Source organism: Puma concolor, chromosome B1 (genome assembly GCF_028749965.1).
Source record: "Puma concolor isolate L17-30 chromosome B1, mPumCon1.1.hap2, whole genome shotgun sequence".
In the NCBI taxonomy this organism is placed as follows: Eukaryota; Metazoa; Chordata; class Mammalia; order Carnivora; family Felidae; genus Puma; species Puma concolor.
The window spans coordinates 157,436,168-157,457,562 of NC_141670.1; the positions used below are offsets into that span (position 1 = coordinate 157,436,168).

At 34.0% G+C, this 21,395-nt stretch overlaps 1 protein-coding gene across 33 annotated transcripts in view; it reads right to left on the reverse strand.

Annotated features, from left to right (window-relative positions):
- ADGRL3 (adhesion G protein-coupled receptor L3) overlaps positions 1-21,395 on the reverse strand; it is an 847,777-nt gene that overhangs the window by 638,032 nt on the left and 188,350 nt on the right. For all 33 annotated transcript variants that reach the window (XM_086704954.1, XM_086704959.1, XM_086704957.1 and 30 more), the window contains one exon: positions 20,860-20,928. The gene's annotated coding sequence lies outside the window, so the exon portion shown is untranslated. The remainder of the gene's footprint in view (positions 1-20,859; positions 20,929-21,395) is intronic.

Here is a 21,395-nt window from a genome sequence, read left to right on the forward strand (position 1 = left end):
GTGAGGATAGAGTAAGAAGGCAGTTATCTGCAAGCCAGGAAGAGAGGTGTCTCCAGTAACCAAACAGACAGGCACTTTGAGATGGGACTTCTAGCCTTCAGAACTGTGAGAAAATAAATTTTTGTTGTTTAAGCCACCTCAGACTATGGTATTTTGATATGGCAACCTGACCAAATACAGTAGGTAAATAATAAGATGCGAATGAACGATAAAAGATAGGAGAAAACAAACAAAAACAAACAAACAAACCTCTTTCCCCTAAATTCATTTTTTCGAGACAAATAACAGCATTCAATATAACTTTCAGGCATTTGCCAGACTTGATTCATTCTGCTAGAAGGAAAGAATGACTCCTCTAACCGATGAGTTTAGGAAAGGAACATGGCATACCCGGGTCTTTTCTTTCCCTCTCTCCTCTGTGGGCAGTTAGGCACACACAAGCAAAGCACAGATTCAGGTGTGTTTGGCATCACCCTACACGGAGAGAATTATATGTATCCCGATGAGCATGAAAGTGCTTAATTCTGGGATGGAATATTAGGGAGCCCACGGCAGCCATCTGTGTAAGCTATGTTCTCCAACCCCTTATTAACATTTTGACCTCAATCTACCCAAATTCTTGTCTAGCTCTCAATTTGATTAAAACTCACGTGTGAAAAGTGTGCTATTAATTAAGCCTATGAAACCCACTTAGATGATGTTAAACAATTGTTTCAAAATAGAAGGGATCATCAAATATTCAAATGATCAATGTGAACTATATAGAATTTTAAAATATAATTTTGAATGCATAGTATTTAGTGTTTACTAATTTTTATCATTCAGGTAAACAACACACTTTGAATGTCAATAAACAAATAGCCTCTACCCAAAACAACACAAAACAAAAATCAAAAGAGAAAAACAGGGTTTTAAAAAAAACAAGAGATTAATCTGCCACACTGCTTTTGTATGTCCCACAGCTAAGAATGTTTTTGTTTTTGTTTTCACATTTTATAATAGTTGGAAAAAATTAAAAAAAATATTTCAGGACATGTGTAAGTTATATGAACCTCAAAGGCCAATGTCTATTGAACTCTTATTGGAACATAGCTCTGCTCATTTTTTAATGCACTGACTACAGCTGCCTTTGCTCTGCAATAGCAGAGTTCAGCAGTAAGCACAGAAACCACATCTCCTGCAAAGCCTAAAATGTTTACTACCTGGCCCTTTCTAGAAAGTTTGCTGACCTCTGCAACAGACAAATGGTCTATAAAATGGTGTTTGATTTTAAAGTATGACCCATTGGCATTCATCCATGACTAAGTATTAATAGAGAAACAATCTATGTAATCTTATTTGAATAGATGTTACAAGTTTCTGAGCTATCGATCAGCACTTTCTATACTTAGAAATGAAAACAGAAAAAAATTTTGTCTTTACCTTTACTTATTCTCAGCAAAAATGTCGCTAGCTCATATGCTCCTTGAAACGTATCTTATATAATGACAAACTTATAACAAGCCCATTATAGATGCTCAATAGAGCATTGCTACAGTACGTGAAAAATTCCTTATCTGAGCAGGTCTCAGTTGTTCCAACAGCACAAACATTTCTCACTCATGTTTATGTATATATATTTTTGAATTGTATGAAACATATATACTAAATATTACATTTCTACCCCAAATGAGATAGGAATTTAACAGAACAGCTTAATTATTCCCATTCTTCTTCTTCTTTTTTTAAAATATATTATCAAGTTAGCTAACATACAGTGCACACGGTGTGCTCTCGGCTTCAGGAGTAGATTCCCATGATTCGTCGCTTACATAAAACACCCAGTGCTCATCCCAACAAGTGCCCTCCTCAATGCCTATCACCCATTTTCACCGATCCCCTACTCCCCATTCTTGACTAAAATATATTCTTCAAAAAAATCTTCTCCAAATACATTTTACCCTTAGTGACCAGTGTCTTCAATTACTTTTTACTGTTACAATCATTTCATGATCCAATGCTCTACATGTACTGAATTAGTCTCATTTCTTGCTTGGGATTCTTTTCATGTTGATGATGAAATTAACTTCATAAAAATGGAACTTTAAATAGCGTCTTAATCTAAATATTCAAAATGAAAGATTATAAGCAAAAACCCAGTACTACAACTCTATGCATTTTAAAAGTTTTCCAGTGAAAAAAATTCTTTTCCACATGAATTATCATGAGAGCCCTAAAGTCAGATTCTGCAGATATTTTAAAAATGAAAATAAATTGAATACATTAAAAAATGCAAAAGGTGCTATAAAAATAATCATTTGAAACCTAATGAAAATACAGAAGCCCCATGAGAATCACAACAGACCTTTCAGTGTACTGCACAAACACGTGACATACTATTAAGCAAATATAATTAAGGACAAGGGAGCTGGACCTTTTTTTCCCTTTTTTTTTCTTTCTTCTTTTTTTTTGGTAACTTTAGCTGCACATATGGAGCATTTTGTTTCACTTCTGGTTTACTTTCTTTTAATCAAAGACCCCCACTGTAATGCCTTCACACAGGGCTCAGTGTTGTAGTCACCATGGAAACCATAATTCTGAATGTCCTAACTTGTGTGATTAAAATTTAACACAAAGTAACATTGATAGTCTCCCTCATTTCCACTACTACCAATATCCAATTCTAATTAGCAGCACAATAACTGGTTTGGAGGGAATAAAGAGCTCTGAAGCTCTGACTACTCTAGCCTCACATCGCAGTTATTCACAGGGCATCTCGTGGACAATATATAGTGAGGGTTCTCTTTGACAAAATGTCGCGTTGAAACAGAGGAATTATTTCTAGTTGACTTTCCACTCTCCTCTAGAAAATAAAGTGTATCATTTTCTTCTTACATAGTGTAAGAACTTTTTAAATTCTCTATTTTGCTTGCCTGTTCAACTGGAACAAAAGCTTTTTATAATGGTCTAATATAAGAAGGCAATAAAACACTACATGACATTTTAATCCCTCAAATCCACGTGGAATAATTATATTCATTTCTGTAATTATTACAATGCTCTCCTCAACATGGAATTAACCCTTCTAGATATATTAATCATTAAGATACTACATACGCAAAACCTTTTTATTTATTGGACATTTAAATATCCAACTGGATCTTTTCCCTTTTCTTTCTTTTTTTTTTTTTTTTTTTAGGAATACGCTAATAGAAACTGATAAATTCTCAGGACTCCATTAAGGACATATATGCTCTCTTGCTGATTATTTTGATTTGCAGAAAATTATATTGTCTCAGGGGCACACTTGCGCTGATCATATGCTCTGGTTCTCATCGCCTGTGCTTAAAACTAAGCATAAATTTATTGCATTAGTCAACACAACATTTTAAATTTGGAAATTATACTCTGTCATTCTGACTGAGCTTCTTGTCTACCTTATCATATATAAGAGCAAACATGAATGACATTCCTCCCCACTCCTAAAATCCCAAAGGAAAGAGTTTGAGTTTACACAGCAGGAGGGAAGATTTTAAATATTAAACATTTAGTGTCAGGAGGATACCTTGCTCATTAAGTCCAATGTTCTTAAATTTTAAAGTAGAAATTGAGGCCCATAGAAGTTAAATGATATCCTTAATATATCCAGTAATGGAACCAGTACTAGCTGGCTGAAGTATTCATTTAGCATTTTTATTCATTTACTACAAAAGCGTGACGTTTCCATTATTAGCTGACATTTTTCTACTTTTTATTACAAATCTAAATACCTTAAAAATATAAAGTACACGTAGTCTTTGTAAAATAGATCTTGAAAATTAATGGAATTGATCCAAAAGATGAAACAGGGATAAATTAATAATTTTGTTATTATATTATTGTTAATATATGATTTATGATATTTAAAATTTTGATTTTATACTGGAAATAATCTGCTTTTAATATTACATCTTAGCCATAAAATGCACAAAGTCAGTGCTAAACTAGTCGGCAGTGCCCTTTACCAATGAAAAATATTTTAAAAAATCATCTCTATTCACTAGTTACACACAGTCGTTTAATGTTATTTATTAGCAAAGATCTATTTAGTAAGCAATGTTTTTTTTCAAATACCATTTTGACATTTGAATAAATAATAATTTTATTAATGTCTGACTGTAGACAATTTCTATTTCCGGATACTCTCTACTTACAAGTAAGGGATTGTCCTGTCCTATAAATGGTCCATTCAGAACTTTTATTTCTCATTAGAATATGTGAATAAATTCAAGTTACCCTAGTATAAGTTATTCTTTCCTTTTCTGTAAAAAGAATCAAAGAGAGAAAAGGACCAGTGGGGAAATGTGCAGAGGGAGACAGAGGTTAGGAGACAGTTATGGAAGGAAAAAAAAAAAAAAAAAACATATGCAAAAGAGAAGAGGAGAAGAAAGGGCATATTCCTTTATTTACATGTTCTCTACATCAAATCTGATTCAGTTATTGAAATCAATATTAAATTTTGAAAGATTCTTTGAATATGTCATTTCATATTTCAAGAGTTTACCAAGCAAGTCGGATAAAAGTACAGAGAAGCCCAAAAGGTAGAGTGGTCAGCCAGAAAGGTATAAAAAGAGACATTATTTTACTACATAATAGTGAATCAGGTTAATGTTTATAGATAGGATTATCACAAATTAAACTTGCTAAACAAGTCTGGATGAAGACTTTAAATATAAAATTCTTTGCCATGTATTTAAGTGCTAAAAGATGAGAAAAAAGATAAAGTAACTTATCTCGATGAAAAATTACATTATTCAAATTGAACTCTGGTGCCATTTGTTGTTAATATATTTATAGGCTAAGAATTATCGCCCCCATGATATCTAATAAAAGGTCTACTTTTATTAGACCTAATAAGATGGGTATTTTCAATCGATCAAAATCCAAAATTCAAAGCTAAAATCATCATATTTTCTATCTTTAGAGTTTCAAAGGCTGTTTCTTCTTTAATAAATTACTTTGTTTATCACACTTCAACTGTTCCTTAATATTAATTAATACCTAGACATATCACAAAGGACACTGACAAATTTTCAGGATTTTATTTTCTGTAAAACATTGTTCAATGATTTCTTTTTCTCAAGGTAAAATACATCAAAACTAACATCCCTGTTATTTCATCATTCAGAGGGTAGGCTGGTGGATGTGACAAAGACTTCTAAAATATTGTGAAGAATGATTTACTCCAGAAATTTCATCACAGCATCAACTTACAAAGTCCAGATTTACTTCCGTTTTCAAAATATGTGTGTGGTATGGTACTCCACTGACCAATTTCTTAATCATACATTCCATTTCTACAACCATCTTTGGAGTAAAATGCAGAGAAGAAGTAGAATCTTTAATATATACTTTAAAATAACTTCTTTGAAAAAAAAAAAAAAAGAATTCTTGAAGAGATCCAATATACCACTTAGGAGCCTGAAAAGACCAAGTACTATCTTCGAATTTTCTGTGGGAGATTAGGAGCTCTTGTGGTTATTCACATTTTCCCAAGACAGGTACTTATATGTAGCAGTTAGAAAATACAGGGATCAAAACAGGCGTAGTCTCAACGAGCATTAGAAACACTGCCATTCTAGCTCTGCGGTGCAGAAGAGCAAGGAAAAGCTGGTCAGGACATAGGTATGAGCTATCTAGAAATCGAGGGGTAGAAGAAAGATGCTGTAAAAAAAAAAACACAATTCTCTGGGGAACTAAGGTAGTCTCTGAAGGGGTTTTAAAAATCAGGACCTGTGGAAATCATGTGCTCTCATATTTTCACATCCTCACATTTGCCCTATTTCCCTTCTGGATATCTTTTTGACTATGAGTATCTAATGCTAACCAGACCGCAGCAACGGAAGGCAAATCTGCATCACTTACATTTGTCCTGTTACTTAATTTCTTTTGTAAAATTTTTTTGAAATTCAAAGATGTTTGTGAGAAGAAAGCAAAGTGTTATAGAGGGGAAAAAATAAAATAAAACAGAGGCTGTATTAACATGCAAGAAAGAAAAAGCTTGTGCTGGGGCGTCTGGGGGGCTCAGTCAGTTGGGCGGCCAAACCTTGGTCTTGGCTGAGGTCATGATCTCATGGTTGGTGGTTCAAGCCCTGGGTCCCAGCACTGTGTCCGGCTCTGTGCTGACAGTGCGAAGCCTGCCTGACATTTCTCTCTCTCTCTCTCTCTCTCTCTCTCTCCCCCAAAATAAAGTAAAAAAAAAAAAAAAGCCTGTGCTTAAAAGTCATAACTTTATCTAATTTTGCAATAATTACTATGTGATGATGTAATGATTTGATGACTTTTTTTTATAAAAATGAACTAAAAATTGTATTATTGATATATATTGTTTTATGATTTTAACAATTATATTGAAAACTACTAATGAAATATAAATCTTTATTCTACTAAATCAAATCTCCATTCCTCTTAGTAATAGTAACGATATCTTCCTTACAAAAGTTTAATAAATGATTAAATAAGTTACATGAACTTATGTTTCATAGTGCGTAAGACATAACAGATAACCAGTGATAAGAATTTGAATGTGAGAAGTTAAAAAAAAAAAAGTCAAAGCACTATCCGAATGTATGTTATTGGGGTCAACTTGTACATGAATTTATTCACGGGAAGTACATGGATTTATAGTAAGTAAATTTTATGTTAATATAACAACAATAAAGGCTTTCCTCTTGGATGAGTTATTTGGTTGTGACAGAGAAGGCAGTGACTGGGAAAGTCAAAAGTGTGCTGGTTACTCTTGATTTTTACCCATACTACATGTTCTCAGAGATCAAAGCCCTTCGAATGATAAAATACTCAAAAACTCAGTTCAAATCCATCAAATTGGCAATAGTTTTCCAATCTAAGTCAAAACAAGAATCTCTCCTTCTAGATCGACATGACAAATGTGTTTATTATAACTTGATATAAGTATATTCACAGAAAAGTTTTAAAATACCAAAGTTTGGTTGATCCAGGGCATTATCAAGGAGGGTAAATTAAAATCTTTAACATCATTAATGGCAGAAATGGGCCAACATTAATAATTGAATTTGTATTTTAAATATATTAAACATGACTATACATAATGTGAAAAATGTAATATCATTTTATTAATTTTAAACTTCGTTAAAGTTCATTTTCTGCTAAGGTAAAGTTTAAAGAATTTTGTTACTGGATACCTTGTATGTACAGAGAATGTGTCAATTATTTGGGTGAAATGCACAATCTAGGGATAACTTCACAAATAAAGCTTTTTCCTTTTTACCTAAAACAAGCTATAGTAAACGCAATTTGAAAAATGGATCTCCATTCACATGTGGTCTTCAATTTATGGTGAATACAGTTTGGTGAAGACTCCATTAGTTCATTATTCCCTGTTTGTGTATTAGCATTAGCACAATGTGCGCTCTCAGAAAATGGAATAAAAATACCTATTAGTGTTACTCTTTCTAAACGAACAGTTGAGCTAGTCTCCTCCATATCAATGTTTTCCAAAGTGTTTTACAGTATTAAATTTATTGCCTGGCATTCTACTGAAGTCTGTGCCAGTCAAAACATCTGCTATCTTACCATTTTCTTATCTATTTCAAATGGGTTGCAATTGGCTATTTTTTCAATGAAAGCTTTTATTTGCTGTGGTATTTTGCTGAGTGGATTTAATACCCTATTATAATCTTCATATTTTTATTATGTTTATTGTCTACTAGTATGCTTTACCCATGGTTAAGAAATAGTCCAGTAAAGCTAGAAAGCACCTGAAATAACACAGTACAGTGAAGCAAAGTTATTAGAATGATCTGTATAGCCGTTTGCCCAAGGATAATTTTTCAGAAGCTATACTCAGCAAAGGTTTTATAATACACTTCCTCTGCTCTTTTCCTATTAGCAATGCTTTTCAAAGGTGGTATCAGAGGGAATTGCGGCTAAAATATTTACCGATAAATGTATAGTAATCAAAAGCATCTATTTTCTTTGGATATTTATATATGCCCAGAATAAATGTCAAACTTCCATTTTCAACAACTTATCACTAGATTATCCATAAACTGACAATCCAAAACCATTGTTAATTCAGTACATTTAATCAGGGATGAAATTAAATTGAAATGAAAAAGAAACCTATTAAAAACTTAATGTGTAGAATAGTTAATAACACTGAGGATTTCTTCACTCATGGCTGGGAACTCTGAGACACAATGTAACAAAAAGTGTTTGTCTACAAAATTCAGTTTCTTCAAATTTACAATGGAGACTTTATATGATTACACATGCATCACCACCAAGTTTTATAAAAATCTAGCCATTCACAATTTTTGGCAACAAAGCCAGAAAACAACTGCTTGCTTCCATTACACTTGTAAGAGGCAATTTGAGAAGTTACTCCCCAGGAATTAAATTCTGTGGATAAACATTTTAGCTAATTGCATTATTGTTCTCAGAACATTGAAGGCAGCACTAAGCCAAACTAAGAAATCCAATTTATTTGTTTCTTTCTTTTTGCAAAAGCAATTAAATTCTCTTCCACTAACACATTTTAGGACTCAGGAAAAAAAAAAAATACATAGACTGTATATTAGATGGATTGGAAAGATATAAAAGAAAGGTTTACTTAAGTATAAAATTTATGTTTTAAAGAAGGAAAAATGTGGTCCCCTTGGGTTAAATAAGTTCTAAAGGTATATATATTTCAAAGGCTTATGTTAAAGTGCAGTGAAGGGAGTTCATCATTTGAACTTTCATCAATGCTGAGAGCTCTGCTATTTGCCAACAGTTTGCAGAATACTGTAGCTGGCACTTGTACTCCCATGCAATGTTTTTTATCTGATTGTTTTATCCTACCTTTAATGCATCGCTCATACTTCCAAGACACGTGTTCTTTCAAACAACAGTATTACAATAATACTTTAAAATTAGATCTCTAGTAAATACATAATATAAAAAGGGCCTCTTCCTACGTCCTTAAATTTCCTCTTAAGTATCTCCACCTAACACTATCACTCTGAAAAATTATATTCCTCCAGAACACAATATTTCCTATTCCCTAATGAATACTCTGGTTTTGTGATGACCATCACTTAGAGTGGCCATTATCTGTTCTCCAGTAATAAAATCCTTCTCATATGCAACCAGCACTTCCTTCCTTTTTCTCATGCTTCTACTATAGTACTTGGGATATTGTAAAGTAGCTAGTTGTACATGTTTCTGTATCCCCAACTGGACTTCCTATTTCCTTTAAGTTAGGAGAGCATTATCACTCCAGAACACAGCAGAGGTCTTACACACACCAGATACTAATATAATATATATGAAATAAGTGACTTTAAAAAGAAATTAAAACTAATGTGCTTTAATCTTCATTCCTCTTAAGGATTTATGACATTCCTTAGCCTTTGAAATATGTCACTTCAGGAGCAACTGGGTGGTTCAGTTGGTTAAGCAGCCAACTTCAGCTCAGGTAATGACCTACAGTTCAGGGATTTGAGCCCCGCATCAGGCTGTCTGCTGTCAGCACAGAGCCCACTTTAGATCCTCTGTCCCCCTCTTTCTCTGCCCCTCCTCTGGTCATTCTCTCCATCTCTCTTTCTTTAAATAAATAAACAAGCAAACAAACAAACGGAAATATATTACTTTGTGAAGTAGTAGTTATTCTGCATTAAGCATATGCAGCCAAAGTTGATGTTTTTAATCAATCTCCCCTATTTGTGAGTATCTAAGCTTTAAATTGTTTCAGAAAATGCATATTTACTCTGAAAAACTGAGAATTTATTATGAAACCTAAGTTTCATAATTAAGGGGAGTTCTAATTAAATCTGGAAAAATTTCAAATACGGTTCCAATAAAATAGTCATGTAATACTAAAAACTAGGAACATGAACTTACATTAACTCATATTTACTCAATATAAAACAAAATCCAGAGTTTTTCATATTATTAAACTTGTGAAAACTCAGTAGGGAAATTAATAATTGTATAATATTCAAGCTTTCTGGAATAGTCGGTTGATTTTTTCAAAACACCAAAACTGTTTTTCAAAATCGTACATATTTTTTAAAGTTTTTAAAAATGTAGTGTACATATCCTTGCCAAATGACAAAGTACATTAAACACACACACAAAATGACTTTTTCTACTCAATGATCCAAGACCATCACAGAATTGCAACATCCTATTTTTTGTAAAGCAAGAAGGTCCTTTATGGATAATCCAGGGCTGCCCTCACTAATTGGACAAATGAGAATACTACAATCCAGAGAGATTATGTGATGTTCCCTGGGTCTCATAGCAAGTTAATGGCAAGACCAGACCTACAGTAAAGGTAACCTGATCCAGAGTTCTTCCTAATAGGAACCATATTTGTAAAATGTGTGTAACTCAAGGGGTCTGGATACATATAGAAACTGTGTTCTGACATATTGATCCAGTCTGCTATAATTACTAAAAATTTTTATGATGACTTTTAGTGGTTACTTGGTTCCTATCCTTAATATACAATGTGAAAATTCATATTTAGTTTCTAGTATTTCTAAATACTTACTATAAACCATTTTCTTGTGAGGGTCTTTTCTATGTAAAAAGCACATAAGTTTTACTTAGAATAAAAGAACTGAATATTGCATCCAGTGCAGAAATATTTAAGATTTTTAATAACAATTTTTTAATGTTTATTTATTTTGAGACAGAGAAAGGCAGAGCGTGAACGGGGAGGGTCAGAGAGAGGGAGACACAGAATCTGAAGCAAGCTCCAGGCTCTGAGCTGTCAGCACAGGGCCCGATACGGGACTCGAACTCGTGGAGTGTGATATCATGACCTGAGCCGAAGTTGGATGCTTAACCGACTGAGCCACCCAGGCGCCCAAGCTTTATTTTTTTGTGGTTAGTTGTTTAGGGATAATTTACTAAAGAAAACAAGACACACTCCTAAAGAAAAGTAAAAATTATCATGGAAGGAAAAATCATAAAAGTAGCATTTTCTATTTGGAGCATATCATTTTTCCTACTTAAATTCAGAGACCAATAAAAACAGGTCTTGACGTAATCGGACTAGTGTTACAAAATTAATAACTTAGCACTTGAAGAAGACAAGTTTCTGTACAACACTGATTTAAGTAATAACAATTGCACTTAAAATAGAAACAAGATAGAAACAGGAACAAAATCCAATAAGACAAAATAAAACACAGAAATAATTTAAAAAGCATATACATGCACTTACCAGGTGACCGAACAATCCAACTCGTAGGTATTTACCTTAGAGAAATGAAAATTTGTGTACACACATACACACACAACATATGAATGTTTATACTAGCATTATTTTCACTAAAAACTGAAACAACCCAAGTGTTCTTCAACAGGTGGACAGATAAATGAACTATGAGACAACCATTCAGTAGAATACTGCCCAGCCGGAAAGAAGAAATGAATTCTTGATATATTCAAAAAACAAGAATGAATCTCAAAGACATTATGATAAGTGAAAGAAGTCGGTCTCAAAAGACTACTCACTGTATGATTCATTTATATGACATTCTGAAAAAGCTAAAAATATGGATTGAAGTACTATGGAATAAAGAACAGATTAGTGGTTGCTATGGGTAACGGACAGAGGCAGCAAATGACTAAGAAGGGGCAGCACAAGAAATTTTTAGGTGATAAAACTATTTGTACCATACTTGTAGTGATGAAGGCACAATTCTACACAAGTCTTAAATCTCAAAGAACAGCATACAAAAAAATAAATAAAAACAAAAACCTATAAGCAGAGATAGATACAGAGACAAATAATAGTCACAGCTGCATGTGTGTATACATTTTTAAAAATTCCTCAAATATTTACAATGGGTAATTTTAAACATATATACTCAATCAAAAATATAAAGGTATATACCTAATTTTAAAAATCGTCAACAAATCATTCTTCTGCAAAAAAAATTCAATAGCCCATAATGAAGTGTTTTTCGCTTTTAGCTGTGGCATAAAATTCCAACCTATAAATATTAGTAGCACAGAGGAGATCTCTCTCTATTCAATATAGCACCCCTGGGGCACCTGGGTGTCTTAGTCAGTTAAACGTCCGACTTTGGCTCAGGTCATAAGCTAGTGGTGAGTCTGAGCCACGCATCAGGCTCTGTGCTGACAGCTCAGAGCCTGGAGCCTGCTTCCTGCTTTGGATTCTGTGTCTCCCTCTCTGCCCCATCCCTGCTTACACTCTCTCTCCCTCTCTCAAAAATAAATAGACGTTAAATATATATACATATTTACATTATTATATATTATATATTATATAATAATAAATATATAAAATAAAATAATATAATAAAAATACAATATAATATATATATTTATAGCACCCCTGATTCAGGCAGAAATGAGCAATCTCTTTTGAATCATCTTAATACCTTTTTTATTGTATCTTATTTAATACACCATGTATTAAAGTCAGTAGTGAACAGTCTAAAATGAAGATCTGTTCAAGTACAAGATTCAGGACACAGGATTCTGTCTAGGCCACTGCTAATTCAGGATTTACTCATTAAAATAAGAAATAATGGAACGTGAACATCATAATCCTCTTAGAGTTTTGACTGGACTAGTACTTTCCATATATCACCCATATTCAAGGTTAACTATATAAGGAAACAGCTGTATACCCATCAATACTGTTTACTGTCAACTAGTCTTTTAGTTTTATCTTTAAAGTATTGAGTTAAAGGACATGTCCAGGTATTTTCAAAAATTATGGTGTTCATTGCCTTGTTTGCCACAGCAGAAAAGGCACGGTGTTTAAAACAGGTAAAGACATACTACAAAAAAATTACAGGAGATGAAGAATGAACTGTGTTTGCTCTGATCATCAGTCCCTCTTATCAGAAAATTTATGTATAATTTTCTTGAATGCTCAAAGTTTTAAAATTCTGTTTTTATTATTTTTTTCTACTAGTTTTAGGAATTGAACACCGTTCTAAAATATAAGTGTTTGGGGAGGTTGTTGGGGAGGTAAGTGAGGACATGTTATTTTATACAGAAATTGACATTTGTAACAATAATCAAAGAAAAAATGAATTTTTAAGTCATAATTATTTTTCTGCCTCATATACCTTTTAATTTCCTAAATGGCAAGCTCTTACCAGACGTTTAAAATATAACATTTAAAAATGATTAAAGGAAGGTGAGGAAACTAGCAAACTAACAACAACAAGCAAACTAAGATCTTATGAAAGTAAAAGTTGAAAAGCAATTTTAACAATACCTATCAAAAGCTTTAAAAAAGAGTCATACATTAGGACCTAGAATTCTACTACTGAAAATCTATTTGAGGGAACAATCACTTATATACAAAAAGACTTATATAAACATGTATCTCTGTAGTACTTATAAGTAAAAGGTAGTATGATGACAGCAAAGATTACTTAAACATTTTTGTATCCTCATATATGTGCATGTATATTTGTTTATTTAAAAGGCAACTAAGAATTTACACTAAAATGTAAACCATGGCTTCCTCTGGCTGTGAGGTTTTGGATCGTATTAATATTCTTTCTTTGTCATATTTACTAAATTTTCTGTAATTAGTATACATCTACTTTACTACATAAAATCTAACATTTTAAATGATTAAAATTTAAGTTTAGTCATTTCAAAATATAAGAAGTTAAAAAAAAATGTTTAGTGAATAAAACTACGGCTACCGAAACTACTCATCCAAAGATACTAAATTTTTGGTTATAATTTATTTAGTCTTTGTAAAACTCTATTAAAAAGGCTTTATTTTCATTTTTGATGAAAAATGTACTACCGTTGTTTTATATATAATCCATTTGCTGTCTACTGCTTCATGGCCCATTCTGTGGTTTAAGCAGTGGCTAACAACTTTTGCTTTGCTCAACTGACTGGCAGCTATCATTTGAATGCTAGACTTATCTTTATGCAAATTTCCAAAGGTCACCATTTATGCATGTAAATTCTGAAGGGCACTAACTCTACAGCTGACAGATTCTGACAGCCACTATATCTCCAAGAATGGAATAAGCAGGGAAGACTATCTGAATAATTAATGTGTTTTTACTCTGCCCATGGCCAGTTCTTACATCCTGCACTTTCCGACTGGTTTTCAAATTAATTAGAAAATGTAATCTCATGGCAAACCAAAACTTTTTTTTTTTTTAATTTCTATAAACAAATGGTAAAGAAATGAGACAATAATTAATGACCCTCAGTTCAAGTGTTATATAGTAGAGATCACTCCTATCTGGAGATAAAAATAAACATCTAGTTCTGGATATTATTTCTGTAAAAGAACATTATTTTTGTAAAACAAAACAAAACACAAAGAACTCTGCTCCCTAAAGTTTAGTATATGGCACCATTAAGCCATGGGGTTGCCATTTCAAACTTGAGAAACATTCCGAGACTTCAACTCTCACGACTGAAATGCAGTCATTAAGACCTGCCAACTTACCTTCTAAATAGTCTCAAACATATTACTACTACTCAATCCCCAGGGTTGTTGCTTTAAACCAGGTCTTCATTATGCCTCACCTGGTATTTCCCAGATAATCCTCCTGCCTATGGCCACAGTCACCCACATTGCCTCCTGAGTTACCTTTCTAATGTCCAAATCCACAAATAAGGCCAGTTACCCAATATAAAAGACACTTAAAAACAGAAATTAAGAATGGGGCGCCTGGGTGGCTCGGTCGGTTAAGCGACCAACTTCAGCTCAGGTCACTGTCTTGTGGTTTGTGAGTTCGAGCCCAGAGCCGCGTGTCAGCCCAGACCCTGGAGCCTGCCTCAGATTCTGTCTCCCTCTCTCTCTGTCCCTCCCCCATGCTCTCTCACTCTCTCTCTCAAAAATAAATGAACATTAAAAAATTTTTTTAAATAGAAATTAAAAGGATGCTCTCAGGAGAAAATATTTAGAATATATTAACTAATGGGAAGAGATAACAAACAAATTTTTCTGTCATGTGGTAATATGTGATCTGGAGAAAAGTAAAGCAGGATATTCAGGGAAGGCTGCCCTAATAGAGGATAGTTACAGCCTAGGAAATAAGCATGGGGAGAATGACGATTGGCAGAGGAAGCAATATGCGAAGTCTCCCAAGTAGAATAGCCTGTGTGTTCAACAAATGGTAATGAAGCCAGGGTAGCTGGAATGCAGAGGAGACTGAAGGTAGACCAGGGCTCTGAGTTCTGAACACTGAAAATGATGTAGCAAGGAAAAGTGAAGTATGTTGTAATTCTTTAGGCAAGAGGGGACTGTGATCTGAACCAAAGTAATATCCAAGGAGAGGTTCAGAAGTAGTCAGACAGTATCTGCTGATAGATGTGCAATGCATGCAAAAGAAAACCTGAGATTCACTCCAAGGATTTATGCCTAAGGAACAGGAAGAATGGAGCTATTAAGCAAAATTTCCTGAGTGATGGAGTGCCTGGTTGGCTCAGTCGGTTGAGCATCTGACCCTGGATTTCAGCTCAGGTCATGATCTCATAGTTCGTGGGTTCCAGCCTTATGTCCGGCTCTGCACGGACAGTGTGAAGGCTGCTTGGGATTTTCTCTCTGCCTCTTCCCGGCTTGTGCATTCTCTCTCTCTCTCTCTCTCTCTCTCTCTCTCTCTCTCTCTCTCTGACAATAAATAAATAAACTTAAAAAAGTTTCCTGAGGGTGAGGTTTCTGAACGGTCCTTATTTTTAATTAGTTTATTATTTTGAAAACTTCAATTTGACACTTTGGTGTTAAATCCATTCCGAGAGGTGCCGTACTGTTGACCTTTCCAGTATGTCCTTCAAGGCTCAAAAAACTGTAGTTTATTTTACAAGTGCTTAGTGTTTGTAAGTGCTTAGATATACCTAGCTCTATTTTAAATGACATGTAGTACATAATTTTATTAACCCCATATTACCAATGAGGAAACTGAAGTACAGAGAGAGTAAGTAATACCTCCAAAGTCATCCATAGTGTCTCTCTTCAAATTTTGACCTCTTTGCTCCACTTCCTCTCACAAGTGGTTTTTTATTTCATTACTAAAAAAGAATAAATCTAAAGGTTCCCAGGGCTGATAGTGGTAGGAGGTGGGACCTACAGAGGGGCACAAGAGGACTTCCAGGGATGACAGAAACGTACTTGATCTTGATTTTGGTGTCAAGATAAACACAGCTTTACGTGTTTATCAAAACAGAAAAATTGTACATTGAAAAGAGCAATTTTACTACACATGAATTATACATAAATAATCCTGATTTTTTAAAATTATTTAGCAAATATCCTAAAGTGGCATAAATTGATCATAAATTGATATGGAATATATATACTTTAAGGTGAATCTTTCATACAACATAATTTGTTTGAATATTTTGTTTGACAAAAGCAGTATGCGTAATGCTGTCTTGCAACAGTATGTACTGAGAATGTAATACATTTTTATTTTTCCCATATAATTTTTCATGTGTGATTTCAGCCATTTTGACCACAGCAGGAAGTTCTAGGCTTTTTCCAATGATTTGATTCATCCTCTACAGGAATTTCAAATAAAGCATCTAAACATTTATCAATGTTCAGTGAAACTTTGCAAATGACTAAACAGAACATGACTTTAAACATTGCTGAAAAACCTGGTTATCTGTGCTTCAGATGTCATTAAGTCTCGTATTAACGTTGCTGTGCTCTACCAATAACTTATACTCAAAACAAAATTTGTCCTTAAGACAAGTTTAATCACTTAGGATCTCAGAGACAAATCCCTATTTCATAGTTTTGATTATTTTGAGTTATCTTATAATAATGATGATGATGATCTGATTTTGATTATCTTGATTATTTTAAGTTTTAAACTATCCTTAATAAATCTAAGTAGATTATTAATGTTTATATTAAATAATGAATCTGAAAAAGATCCTATAATAGGAGGAGGGAAAACATCAGCTGCGCAGTTTTTTATTATTGTTGCTGTTGTTTACTCAGGCATGTATTAATCAAATAGTCTTCAATTTGTAATTTGTATTTTGTAATTTGTAATTTGTATTTAACACTGTAAAATCAACTGTTTAAATATGAGTTGTGTAGTTAAAAATTAACATTAATTTGAGGCGCCTGCGTGGCTCAGTCATTTAAGCGTCTGACTCTGGTGTTTAGGCTCAAGTCAGGATCTCACCGGTTGTGGAATCAAGCCCCACTATTTGTGCAGAGCCTGCTTGGGATTCTTTCTCCCTCTCTCTCTGTCCCTCTCCCACGTGTAGGTGTGCACACACACTCTCTATCAAAAAACAGTAAACTTTAAAGATTGACATTAATTCAATTAACACATTTATCCAAACACATATAATATCAAATCAGTACACTAACATATTCTTAGAAACAATCACTGCCATCAAAATCCCATGAGATAACATCTGATTTCCGTAAGGATGGCTATAATCAAAATAACAATAACTGGGCGCCTGGGTGGCGCAGTCGGTTAAGCGTCCGACTTCAGCCAGGTCACGATCTCGCGGTCCGTGAGTTCGAGCCCCGCGTCAGGCTCTGGGCGGATGGCTCAGAGCCTGGAGCCTGTGTCCGATTCTGTGTCTCCCTCTCTCTCTGCCCCTCCCCCGTTCATGCTCTGTCTCTCTCTGTCCCAAAAATAAATAAACGTTGAAAAAAAAATTTTTTTTTCAAAATAACAATAACTTTTGGCAAGGATATGGTAAAACTGGAACACATGACTGGTGGGAAATGTAAAATGGTGCAGCCCCTTTGGAAAGCAGTTTGGAAGTTCCTCAAAAGTTAAAACACTCAGTTACCACGTTACCCAGCAATTCCATCCCCAGTATATATCCAAGAGAAATGAACACATATGTCTACATAAAACCTTGTGTATATTCATAGCAGCCATTATTCATAATAGCCAAAAAATAGGAAAAACAAAACAAAGTCTAACAACTAATAAATGGATGAACAAAATCTGGTATACCCAAATAATGGAATATTATTCAGATATGAAATTGTGTTCTGATTTATATAACAACGGTAAAAGTTGACATTACGTTAAATGAAGAGGGCACATACAAAAAGCCACATATTTTACGATTCCATTTTTTATGGTAAATCTGTAGCCATGACACAGCAAGCAGGCAACAGTGAGTAACTGCTCATGGGTTATAAAGTGTTTTTCAGGAAAGATAAAAACATTCTGGATTAGATACTGGTGATAGTTACACATCTTCATGAATTTCCAAAAAAATGCCGAATTGTACACCTTTTAAAAGAATGAATTTATGGGATGCAAATTATATCACAATTAAAAAACAATGAAGCAAACCCTGTCAATCAGTTAACACTGTAAAAAATCCCTATGAATCTTCTAGAAACTTCATATATGGGTGCCTGTAGCAGTCATTATGTTAAATATTATAATGTCTCAATTATTTCTTATACCTTTTTTTAAAGTTTATTTATTTTTGAGCTTAAGAGAGAGTAGGAGTGGGGGAGGGGCAGAGAGAGGAAGATAGAGAGAATCCCAAACAGGCTCCATTCTGTCAGTGCAGAGCCTGACATGGGGCTCAAACTTCCAAAACTTTGAGATCATGACCTGAGCTGCAATCAAGAGTTGGTTGCTTAACCAACTGAACCATCCAGGAGCCCCTTTTCTACATTTCTTAATGAAAATAAGTATCAAGAAGAGGTTATGAAACGTTCTCCTCACAACCCTATGAATACCCTTAAGCACTCTAGAGACACCTCAGCTGGAAAATTAAGCTCTAGTCCTGCAAACCTGCTCATCTCCTAACATTGTCCCACTGCGTGAGTAATCCTTCAGCAACATTAGAAATATCAGTCTTTCACTGGCCATGTCTTGCTCCTTTATGTACACTTTCATAAGCTATTCTGTTGGCTTGGAATGCATGACCTCACTTTCCCTCCTCCAACAACCCCTCAGTGACTTCATAACTTCCATGAAGATTTCAAGGGCCTCCAGCAAAAGTGACTTGCTCCCAACTCTGTTTCCTTAACAGTTTGTCAGGGACTTTTGTGAAATGAATACAGTAATCTCATAGTTTCTTATCTTTCCCACCAGAATTTAGTATATCCAGAGCAAGCACAACTAAGTCTTGCATGGCTGAATTTTTAAAAAGATGACTGAATCAGCCTGTTTTTGGCTTATTTCACTAAGTAGCAAAACCACATTTCCTATTCAAGATAGTAAAAGAATGCCTGCAAAATGTATATGTTAATGTATAGATAAGCTAGTAAATACAAATAAAGTAGATTCAATCATATCTACTGTGGGAAACAGAAAATGATGTTTGCCTATGTGAATATATATGCTGAAGAAATCTATGGCAAAGAAATTGAGGCAAGAATATCTAAAGGAAGGAATACTAATTGGAAAAATTAAGGTCTACAATGGTGAGTACAATATCATATCTTAAAACACTCAGTACTCTTAAAGTAAAAAGTACAGAATCTCTGAAAATAGATTTTTAATAATTTATAATCAATCCAATTATATCAACAACTTAAAATGAACATGATTTAATGTGAGTAAGAAAATTGGTATTTCTACTTTTAAGTTGTGTTTTTATAATAATTTATATTCTAGGTATTACAAAGTCACCTTACAGAAATGTACTTTGGTAACTTCAAGAAGAAAGGAAATTCCAATTTTACTCTTGGTTGATTAATATCAAGGCCTACAGAAAACACGAATAGACACTTCTCTAAAGAAGACATCCGGATGGCCAACAGGCACATGAAAAGATGCTCAATGTCACTCCTCATCAGGGAAATACAAATCAAAACCACACTCAGATATCACCTCACGCCAGTCAGAGTGGCCAAAATGAACAAATCAGGAGACTATAGATGCTGGAGAGGATGTGGAGAAACGGGAACCCTCTTGCACTGTTGGTGGGAATGCAAACTGGTGCAGCCACTCTGGAAAACAGTGTGGAGGTTCCTCAAAAAATTAAAAATAGACCTACCCTATGACCCAGCAGCAGCACTGCAAGGAATTTACCCAAGGGATACAGGAGTACTGGTGAATAGGAGCACTTGTACCCCAATGTTTATAGCAACACTCTCAACAATAGCCAAATTATGGAAAGAACCTAAATGTACATCAACTGATGAATGGATAAAGAAATTGTGGTTTATACACAATGGAGTACTACGTGGCAATGAGAAAGAATGAAATATGGCCCTTTGTAGCAACGTGGATGGAACTGGAGAGTGTTATGCTTAGTGAAATAAGCCATACAGAGAAAGACAGATACCATATGTTTTCATTCTTATGTGGATCCTGAGAAACTCAACAGAAACCCATGGGGGAGGGGAAGGAAAAAGAAAAAAGAGGTTAGAGTGGGAGAGAGCCAAAGCATAAGAGACTGTTGAGAACTGAGAACAAACTAAGGGTTGATGGGGGGTGGGAGGGCGGGGAGGGTGGGTGATGGGTATTGAGGAGGGCACCTTTTGGGATGAGCACTGGGTGTTGTATGGAAACCCATTTGACAATAAATTTCATATATTGAAAAAAAATATAAAGGCCTATTTGTCTTCAAATGATTTGCTAAATAAGATGCAGATCATTTATGTTATTAATATATGTAACAAATTATTTTTAATAGCACATTTATTTTTCATAGAGCTAGAGTATACTTCCTCACAATGGCAAATATTTTGAACTACATTACTTACATATTTGTCCACAAGAAATGTCAATTTATTTTGCAAAAAATATATAAAGTTCCATTTAAGCAGCTCATTAAACAGTTTTTAATATGAACCTCATAAAAACATACATTAACTTGAATGTAAACATTCACTGAAATACACTGAAATGACTAACAATTATGATTGGCAAAAAATAATCCAATAGTTACCTTAATTTTCTCTTCAGTAGCTAAAAGTCCATGTTCTTTTCCTCCAATTTACTGAACATTTAAACATTCCTGTAAAAAAAAATACAGTACATGATTAGACAAAAATGTACTACTTTATGGTTATTTTTGTAGGACTATTTGAGTATACTTATGTATTTCTTATTGTTGGTCAAGTGTATTTTCCCCCCACAATGTTTGGGGTATAGCAGCAGAGCCAAGGTATAAAAACGAAATTCAATTCACCTGTGACAGATCTTCCTCAACCATCTAATCTGCTGTAATGTACATTGGGAATAATTAATGAATTTGGTAGGTATTGGAATTTAAACATTTTCCTAATTAAAAGAAGATGTAAGATTTTATAATAAGTTCTCTGATTTCTTCTTGCCATTTGCAAAAACGTGCATGGAGCTATAATCGATTAAGATAAGCAAAATAAGTCAGAGAAAGACAAATATCATATGATTTCACTCATATGGAATTTAAGAAACAAAACAGATGAACATATGGGAAAAAGTGGGGGAAAAGAGCAGAGA